Source organism: Rattus rattus, chromosome 2 (assembly GCF_011064425.1).
Source record: "Rattus rattus isolate New Zealand chromosome 2, Rrattus_CSIRO_v1, whole genome shotgun sequence".
NCBI classification, from domain to species: domain Eukaryota; kingdom Metazoa; phylum Chordata; class Mammalia; order Rodentia; family Muridae; genus Rattus; species Rattus rattus.
Genome location: NC_046155.1, coordinates 33,577,000 through 33,587,427, shown reverse-complemented (window position 1 = coordinate 33,587,427; position 10,428 = coordinate 33,577,000).

Below are 10,428 nucleotides of genomic sequence, written 5' to 3'. Positions count from 1 at the left end.
TATTTAGAAAATATTTAAAGAGAGAAAAATAATTACAAATTTTCTGTAGACATTTATGCATATGCTTAACTAAATATGCAATATATACTTTTAGTAACTAATTCTATGATTAGAAAGACTCATGCAATCATTTTCATGTACATAAAATATAAAAGAAGATGCTTAAGTACACACAAATAAAGTTAAAATAGAATATAATTATCTTATTGCTAATCTCATTGATAAAAATTTGCCAATAATCAGAAACTAGTTTTTTTTCTTTAAATTTTACTTTGCTTATGTAGAATTATGATATATAGCATGGCAATTTCATACATGAACAAGTTGATAACTCTACACATGTATATCATGTGTAATGATCAAATTTGGGAAATTAATTTCCTATATGCCTAATACATTACAATCTTAATATATATTTGAACATCATTTTGAGTTATAGTACACTTATTTGCATGTATTAATTATATAAGACAATGCACTTTTATAAAATTATTAGAAAAATTGTTATTCAGAGCCTCTCATGTGCTGATCCAGTATTCCCACTTCTAACCTGTGGGCTACTCCTCTGAGGGCGCTTCTAGCTCATGATATTTCAAAATGTATATACAGTATGTGCTGATACAGTTAAATAATTACCTTTCCATCTCTTATTATTTTGTGTGTGGAGCCCCAGGTTTTCTCTCCTACTCATCCATTACATATATTATATATAATATTCCACCATGTACTCTAATTTAGAGTTCTATAGCTTACTGTAACTTCACTTTTACATACTTATGTTTGGGTTACCAGTTGTCTAACCTCTCACTACTACCTCTTTCTACACTTCTTCTCGTCTTATAGTTATTATCACCCTTATAAATCCTGATTAACCTTTTTAAATATCTGTATCTGAAGGAGAGCAAATGTAACTTGTCTTGGAAAACAATTCATAAACTTCCAAAAAGCCCCATTATTTAGACATGTGCTAATTGTTCCTTGATTCTGAAACGTTGAGACAGGCACTGACAAACACCATTGATAGTTGGAACCGAAGGAATCCATTCTTGACAAAGGAGATATGCAGGTAAAAACATGAAGAAGGTGGGAATCTGGAATTCAAGAAAAATACCAACATAGAAAACACGAGTGTGTGTGTGTGTGTGTGTGTGTGTGTGTGTGTGTGTGTGTGTGTGTGTAATATGTATAGATAAGTAACTAACCTTGGGATTAGATGAGATCACCAAGGGAAAGTAACAATTTTGGCTATGTATTAGAGTCTTTAAGAGAAAATTTCAATATATATGGCTTAATCTTGTTCATTCAGAGGATTTTTCAGGGAAGTATTACTGAGATGAGATAGGAGATTTGAGGGAGTATGTGGTTAATGATATCTTCATAATTTCAGGAGTTTTAAGATCTAGACATGGGGTAACCACCATCTTACTGTGATCTAGAAAATTGAGAAGGAAATTGCTCCAAGCTCCCTCTTGTCTTTTGATCGACAAATTCATAGCTGAACTGACTATTTGGTTGGTAGTATCACTTGCTTGGCAGAAACAGGCAACAAGTATACTATCAAAGGATCTTTGAATTGCTTCCATCTCCCTGTATTCTGTCCTATCTTGCTTTCCTACATCCTCTGACAGTGATAATCTGCCTTGCCACACATAGTGACAAAGAGAAGTGGAGATAAACAACCCTGGAAACCAGAAGCCAACATCAATCTTTCCTTCCTTCAGTTGATTTTCTCAGGCATTTTTTTGGAGATAGATAAACTGACTAGCACAATGCCCCTTTACATCAGGAAGAAACAGGGAAGGGAAAGTGTTTTTATTCCTAATCCTTAAAGCAACAGTAGAATAGACTATTGAAAATCTAGCAGGATCTCTTTTGTTGACTTCTGTGAAGAGAGTAAGATAGGTATGTTTTAGAATTTTTAGACAAAGACTAGTCTTTGGAAGTTGGCTATGCTACAACTTGGCCAGTTAGTCTTGAATTAATCCCTTAAGTATAGAGAGATAAGGATACTGCTCTCACTCACAGAATCAACAAATTCTAGCCTTAATTCTGCTGAGGTTTGCTTCCTTCCCCAGGCTTGGCTGCTATATGGGTAGGAAAGATTTTGATGGACTCTCCAATACAGTAAAGGGAGCTGAAGGATAAGAAAGACATTGAAGAGACTTTTTCTTAAGATTCAGATGCACAGGGATAGAAATATGAAAAAGCAAATGGAAGAAAGAAAAGTCTGAGGTGTCTTGACTCAAACTTTCTTGTCAGGTTTCCTGCCTCCTGCACTATCCAAGTCACACCAATGAGGTTATTAAGAGTCTATTAGACAAATATACTTTTCATATTATATGGAATTCTTGCATTATTATGTATTATTGCATTTTTAGGGCTGTTCTCAAGGTAGCATATTAGGTACCACCTCTAATATACGAGTAAGTAAAATACCTTGAGTAGATCCACTCAGCTATGCACTGGTGATGGTAGACGCTTTCAGGAGTTACACCTACCATGTACAATTTTTATTGCCCCCACCATCAACCTTCCACATTCTCTACAACTGCTAGGGATTTTGTTATAAGCTAAACTTTTCTACTGACATGTGTGAAATTCAGCTTGGGTACTTTTTGGCCTTGTCTTTTAAGTTTCATTCTCCCTTAAAGATGATAATATTTTCATTCGTCTCAACTGCATACAGTCATTTGCAAAGATTAGTAATGACTAGTAGCAGGTGCCTACTTATAAACAATTTGGGACTCTGGATATTGAAAAGTAGTACTTACCTTCCTCTAATAATTTCTCCATTTCCCATTCTCATGGTTCTTTATGCCTTTAAGTACTATTCCATTTGGATTTAAATCTCTACCTGATGGTACAAATATTTTTGGAATACAGTTGCCCTCATTTTCTCTACATCAGTAATTGATTTTGCCCAATTCACACAGATTAATTCTCCAAGTTTCCATTTGGAGTTAAACAAAGAAAGCATGAAGAAAATAAAAGACTAGGGAATGTCCTCTTCCCTGGCTCTCCTCTCCTCCTCATTCATATGTTCACTCTCTCCAGTAAATCTTTTCCTGAGTGAATTAAGCAAGAAGTTGAAATTCTGGTTGATAAAAACCATTGGAGGCATTTGATAACTTTCTTCACGAAATGACATAATAAAGTTCTTAATGTATTCTCAAATAGGAAGTTACTGACAAAGAGAGAGAGAGAGAGAGAGAGAGAGAGAGAGAGAGAGAGAGAGAGAGAGAGAATTGGTTTCCTGCAATGTTAAAGAGAACCCAGAAGGGAAAGAGGGGGTTTAAGAAAGATAATCATAGCAAGGCCTGAAATCCTAATAAATGATTCTCCTTGGAGAGCACTGGTGAAAGTCAACAAAAATACTTGACCTTCTAATAAATTTCAAGATCATATTAGCAAAAACAGAGATTAAATTCCTAGCAACGTGTGATACACACTATCCTAAGAAAAAATGTCCATGAGACAAGAATGGGATGACCTCTTGTTGAAAACCAGCTTTGACAAGTCAGGGTAAATGGAGTCAGTGATAGATCACTTAGCAGACCTTTCTTAAATATTAAATGCAGTAAGGGAAAAAGGTAAAGTAACATATAAAGGCATACCTATAAGAATTACACCAGACTTCTCACTAGAGACTATGAAAGCCAGAAGATCCTGGTCAGATGTCATACAGACCCTAAGAGAACACATATATCCAGCAAAGCTCTCAATTAAAACAGATGGAGAAACCAAGATATTCCATGACAACACCAAATTTACATAATTTACATAGTATCTTTCTACAAATCCAGCACTACAAAGGATAATAGATGGAAAACTCCAACACAAGGAGGGAAACTACACCCTAGGAAAATCAGGAAAACAATCTTGCAACAAAACCAAAAGAAGAAAGACACACATACATAGGTCCACCGCTAACAACAAAAAGAGCAGGAAACAACAATCGTTATTCCTTAATACTTCTTAACATCATTGGAATTAATTCCCAATAAAAAGACACAGACTAACAGACTATGGAGATATAAAGAGGACCCAGCATTTTGCTGAATACAGGAAACACACCTCAGTGGCAAAGACAGACACTACCTTAGAGTTAAAGCCTGGAAAACCATTTTCCAAGCAAATGGTCCCAAGAAAAAAACTGGAGTAGCCATTCTAACATCAGATAAAATTGACTTTCAACCAAAAGTTATGAAAAAAGATAAGGAAGGCCACTTCATACTCATCAAAGGAAAAAATCCACCTGAATATCTATGCTCTAAATGCAAGGGCACCTACATTCAAAAAAGAAACCTTACTAAAGCTCAAAGCACACATTGTACCTCATACAATAATAGTGGGAGATTTCAATACCCTATTCTCATCAATGGACAGATTGTGGAAATAGAAACTAAACAGAGACTAGAGAAACTAGCAAAAGTTATGAACCAAATGGATTTAACAGATATTTACAGAACATTTCATCCTAAAACTAAGAATATACCTTCTTCTCAGCACCTCACCAAAATTGACCATACCACAGTCACAAAACAGACATCAACAGATACAGAAAGAAAGAAATAATCCCATGCATCCTATCAGGTCACCACAGACTAAGGCTGGTCTCAATAACAACAATAACAACAGAAAGCCCACATATACATGGAAGTTGAACACCACTCTACTCAATGATAACTTGGTCAAGGAAGAAATAAAGAAAAAAATTAAAGACTTTTTAGAATTTAACCTACCCAAACTGATGGGACACAATGAAAGCAGTACTAAGAGGAAAAAATCATATTTCTGAGTGTCTCCAAAAAAACTGGAGAGAGCATGAACTAACAGTTTGACAGCACACCTAAAAACTTTAGAACAAAAAGAAACGAATACACCCAAGAGTAGTAGAAGGCAGGAAATAATCAAACTCAGGGCTGAAATCAACCAAGTAGAAACAAAAAGGACTATAGAAAGACTTAACAAAACCAGGAGATGGTTCTTTGAGAAAATCAACAGGATAGATAAACCCTTAGCCAGACTAACCAGAGTGCACAGAGAGTTTATCCAAATTAACAAAATCAGAAATGAAAAGGGAGACATTAAAATAGAATCTGAGGAAATTCAAAAATTCATCACAAATGCCTATATTTAACAAAACTAACAAATCTGAATGAAATGAACAATTTTCTAGACAGATACCAGGTACCAAGACAACTCTTATAAGAACAACATTTAATTGGGACTGGTTCACAGATTCAGAAGTTTAGTTCACTATCATCAAGGTATGAACATATACAAACCATCACAGATACATTTTTAATTATGTGTATTTTCATGTACATGTATGTATGTCTGTGTCTGTGTCTCTCCTCTGTCTCTGTCTATTTGTGGGTATGTGGATGTAAGAGCATATGATCATTGAAACCAGAAGAGGTCATAAGGCCTCCTGAAGCTGGTGTTGCAGATGGGTATGGTGCTGGGAATTGAGCTCAGATCTTCTGCAATATCAGTGTATTCTCTTAACAGCTGGGTTAGTTCTGTAGCCCCTATCATATTCTAGAAAGATACAATACTCATTATTTGAGGAATTTTACCTGGGGGCACATAAAAAAAAGAGTATGTGAAAGTCCATCTGAAAAGGAAGGGTCTATGTAAAACGTGATTTGCTGAAGCTCATACGTGTTAATAGAAAAGTCAAGACTAGAAATCTGTTAGCCAGACATAGTGCTGTCTTCAAAACTTACAAAATCCCAAAGAATAAAAGCCATAACACGGAGATTTATCAATAAGTGAATTGTGTGCATTATTTTGGTTCATGATGACATTCCATTGCCCATCTACTTTCGCACACATTAATTTGACCGTTGTGCATAAAAATCAACTTCTATTATATTGAACCTTAACGTCTCCCTCTCTCCCTCTCTCCCTCTTTCCCTCTGTCCCTCTGTCCCTCCCTCACGTTCTTCCCTCCCCCCAACTCTGTGTGTGTGTGTGTGTGTGTGTGTGTGTGTGTGTGTGTGTGTTTGTCTTTGTGTCTCTGTCTTTCTTTTCTGATTGAAACTAAAACTTAGGACCATACACATGTGTGGCAAACACTCTACAGCTAAGCTATACCCCTAACTTCACTTAACCTGTTCTATGCTCTACTCCACTGTTAATGTGGGACCTCATTTCGATTCTGTTTTTTGTAGTTTGTAAGGTCCTGGTACATTGTTTAAGTGCTGAAAAAGTTTGTTTCTTTAATCCTGAGATTGAATTGTAAACCTAGTTTAGAGCATAAGAAATGCGGCGAAGTACTAAATATACAAAGATGACACATTAAAAAATTCAGTTCATGCTAGAGATTGTGACTGGCCAGTTCTTCATAGCACATGAGGGAACTTACTCTGGTGTTGTGCAAACTACAACCATTCCTGGAATGACCAGTTTCCACGTGCTTTCAAATGCCTTGAAGAATGGGACGTAGGGAACGACCCTCACAAGCTATTTCATGGTTTGTGTTGCTAAAAAAAGTGTACGTAGAAAAACAATGAATAATATCAGAAACAAACAAAGAAAAGGAAGATGAATCAATGTGACTTTATATGAGTTCTAAAGCAAGTGTGAGGCACATGGAAGGTTCTTTCAAAATTTCTTCATTGTTGCTGAGCCCAGGAAGTTCATGCTCTACTAACAACAGAGACTCTACTTGCTAACAATACTTACATGTTGAAAATTAACCGAACATCTCCAACCCCTTGTTTGGGCCTGAACACAAGGGTTCCTTTTAGGTATCAAAAGCTGCATGTTCCTCGCCCCAGAACTTCTCTTGTGAAGAGTTACATGAGATACGCTTTCCTTCTAAAATCTGCTCTTGTTTAACTATTTTTAAATTTTCTTTATTTATTCATGTAACATCCCAATATCTGTCTCCCTCTCCTCCCAGTATCCCCTCACACAGATAACTCCCCCATTTCCTCTCCCCTCTCCTCTAAGAAGGGAGAGCACCCCCCAGGTACTCCTTTATATTAAAACTTCATTGTCCAGTCATTTGAGTGTGACCAGTCTTTGCCTTCTGATTAACCTCTGAAATTAGCTATGTTAGCAACCAAGATTTATATGATGACTGCGGATTCTTACTTCACCCCACAAGAATGCTTTAATTATAATAGCGTCTACACTGACATGGTCCCTCCAGACTTAGATCTAAAAGGTTTGTTCCTGGGTCATTTATATCACTGGGGTCACAAGCCACAAGGCTTTCCTGATCCTGCAAGTATGTTTCTACATATTGGTAATGAATTTGATAGATAAATCTGGGTGATTCTTTTCTGCTACCCTCTAAAATTTCCAACAAGAAGATGGGGAATTTTGCAGTTGTCATTTCATAGGCAATTCCTCCGATTAAAATAAATCCTTTTCCCATCAACTACGGTCATGTCTACACCTCTAAGGCCTCCTCTACTGGGATTTGTTTAATTGTTTGAAATTCTGTCTACAAAGTGAACTCTACAGTTTTCTTAACCATTTTTACACTGCCAGTTCATGGTTGGCCCCAACATGGTCACCTAGTTTCTTAAAAATATTTCATGAGCTACCTAAGCAAGACTGAGAAATAAGAACCAAGGGAGCCATTCCCTACTTGCAGAAAATATTCACTAACTTAAAATGTGTATGTTGGATTTATCAGTGATGTAAAACTGGAATTACGAGCTTAGCGTTTAAAGGGCCTAAAATTGGATTCAGTTTAATTTCTTCATTTAATTCTGCTTATATCTTACTCTCCAATAGAACATGAACCTTTTAAATTGTAAATTATCCCAACCGTTATGTTATCATCTTAGAAAATATTTTCATAAGTATTCTGTTGTTCACATGGTACACTGGAAAACAAAATGGAATTGCACTTTTAACCTCTAGTCCCTTTATGCTCCTAAGAGGTCCCCAAGCTGGACTTTGTTTTAGATTTGAAAAGCTGGTTCCAGATGCCATTTTTTCTGCTGGACCAAAATATAGAAAATAATTAGACCCAATACAGCTGGTAATCCTTTGTGACCATCTCTGTACTCATGAAACAACCTTTGTTTTTCTCCCTGTAATCCTTATTTAGAACTCTATATTCATGTTGTCTCAAAATCAGAAGCAAAGTGCTTGTATGTGTGAGTCTGTGAGGTGTGTGTGTGTGTGTGTGTGTGTGTGTGTGTTTGCATACATGTATACCTGTTTGTATGTGAGAATGCTAATGGGAGTGCAAGTGAACATGCATGCTTGTGTTCTGGAGGCCAGACAAACGCTATTAGAAGCTTGCAGCATGAAGGTCTGTTAAGAACTAGGACTGGGACTCTGCCATATGGCCCAGCAATACTATTAAATGATAGTTCTGGCTCATGTCTGTTGACCAAGCTCCATGATGTTTCCTATAATTGCTGTATCAACTCCCACCAACACTGTAAAAAAAGTTGTTATGTTTACATCCTTGCCAGTATTCTTATCCTTTTTTTTTGACCATAGACATTAAAGCTGGAGTGAGGAAGTTGTATATTCTGGTTTTCAGTTACATTTCCTTGGTGAAATGATTAAGGAAGATTTGTGAGTTTTGTTGAGGCTCATTAAGGCAAACATACTTTCTCTTAGCCAAAAGAATACAATCTAAATTCAGCCTTGGAAGATACCTGGCATCTTTCCTCCTCCTCCTCCTCCTCCTCCTCCTCCTCCTCCTCCTCCTCCTCCTCCTCCTCCTCCTCCTCCTTTGTTTAAATTTGCTTTAGGACCCAGTTATACATCTCTTGGCCATATACCCAAAAGATGCTCCAACATACAAAAAAGACACATGCTCCACTATGTTCATAGCAGCCTTATTTATAATAGCCAGAAACTGGAAAGAACCCAGATGTCCTTCAAGAGAGGAATGGATTAAAAAAATGTGGTACATCTACACAATGGAGTACTACTCAAAAACAATGACTTCATGAAATTCATAGACAAATGGAATGAACTAGAAAATATCCTGAGTGAGGTAACTGAATCACAGAAAAACACACTTGGTATGCACTCATTGATAAGTGTATATTACTCAAAAAGCCCGAATTACCCAAGATGCAATCCACAGACCACAGGAAGCTCAAGAAGAAGGATGATCAAAATGCAGATGCTCCCACTCCTTCTTAAAAGGGGGAAAATATCCATAGGAGGGCATATGGAAGCAAAGTTTAGAGCAGCGACTCAAGGAATGGCCATTCAGAGCCTGACACACATGTGGCCCATATATATACAGCCACCAAAACTAGATAAGCTTGATGAAGCTAGAAAATACATGCTGAAAGTGGCCGCTGGATATAGATCTCTCCTGAGAGACACATTCAGAGCATGTCCAATACAGGGGTCAATGCTAGCAGCAAACCACCAAAATGAAAATAGGGTCCCCTTGGGGGGAATTAGAGGAAGTATTGAAAGAGTTGAAGGAGCTTGCAACTCCATAAAAATGACAATGCCAACCAACCAGAGCTTCCAGGGACTAAACCACTACCGAAAGACTGACCCAGGGCTCCAAATGTATATGTAGCAGAGAATAGCCTTGTTAGGGTACCAGGGGAAGGGAAAGCCCCTGGTCCTGCCAAACTTGGATCCCCAGTGCAGGGGAATATGGAGGGGGCAATAAGGGGGGGACAGGGAGGGAGAGGCAATGTGGATTTATGGACAGGAAACCGTGAAGGGGAATAACCTTTGAAATATAAGTAAAGAAATATATCTAATAAAAAGTTTAAAAAAATTTGCTTCATGTGCTAGGTTTTTTTCTTCCTCATGTTATCTGTGTGGAACAAACATGCCCTGTGCCTGCAGAGGCCAGAAGAGGGCATCAGATCCTTGGAATTGGAGTTACAGATGACTGTGAGCCAACATGTGAATGGTAGAAATTGAACCCAGGACCTAAGGAAGAGAAGTCCACGTTCTCAAGCCATCCTCCATCCTCAAGATCTAACATTATAAAATATTATAACTAATATAATATTTATTAAATATCGATTATATTGTATATTTGTTGTCATATAAATAATATAATATTTATTGTATTGAATAAACTACTATATTCGACTGACCTCTCTTTTTATGAGTAGTCCAATTGAGAGGCCAATTAGCTGCTCTCAAGTCTATGGGCTGCTTTTCTTGAAGTCATGCTAAGGAGATAGAAGGAGTAATTCCCCACTTAGTGAGGGTCTTTCACAGACTCCTCCAGGATGTTGTGTCCAAGGCTCAAGTCTCAAAGCACTGTAGTCTGCCCACTTTTCTAAATAATGAAAACTGTAATTTCTTTTCCATTTTTTTTCTATCTCATTTGGATATTGACCAAAGCCCGGGCATAATTTCATGGGAACTCTAACTCTTTTTCTTTTCTTATCCAGCATGTAACTGAATGGTCTATACCTGTGTGGCCTGTATATTCTATAATTCTAAGAATTTTAG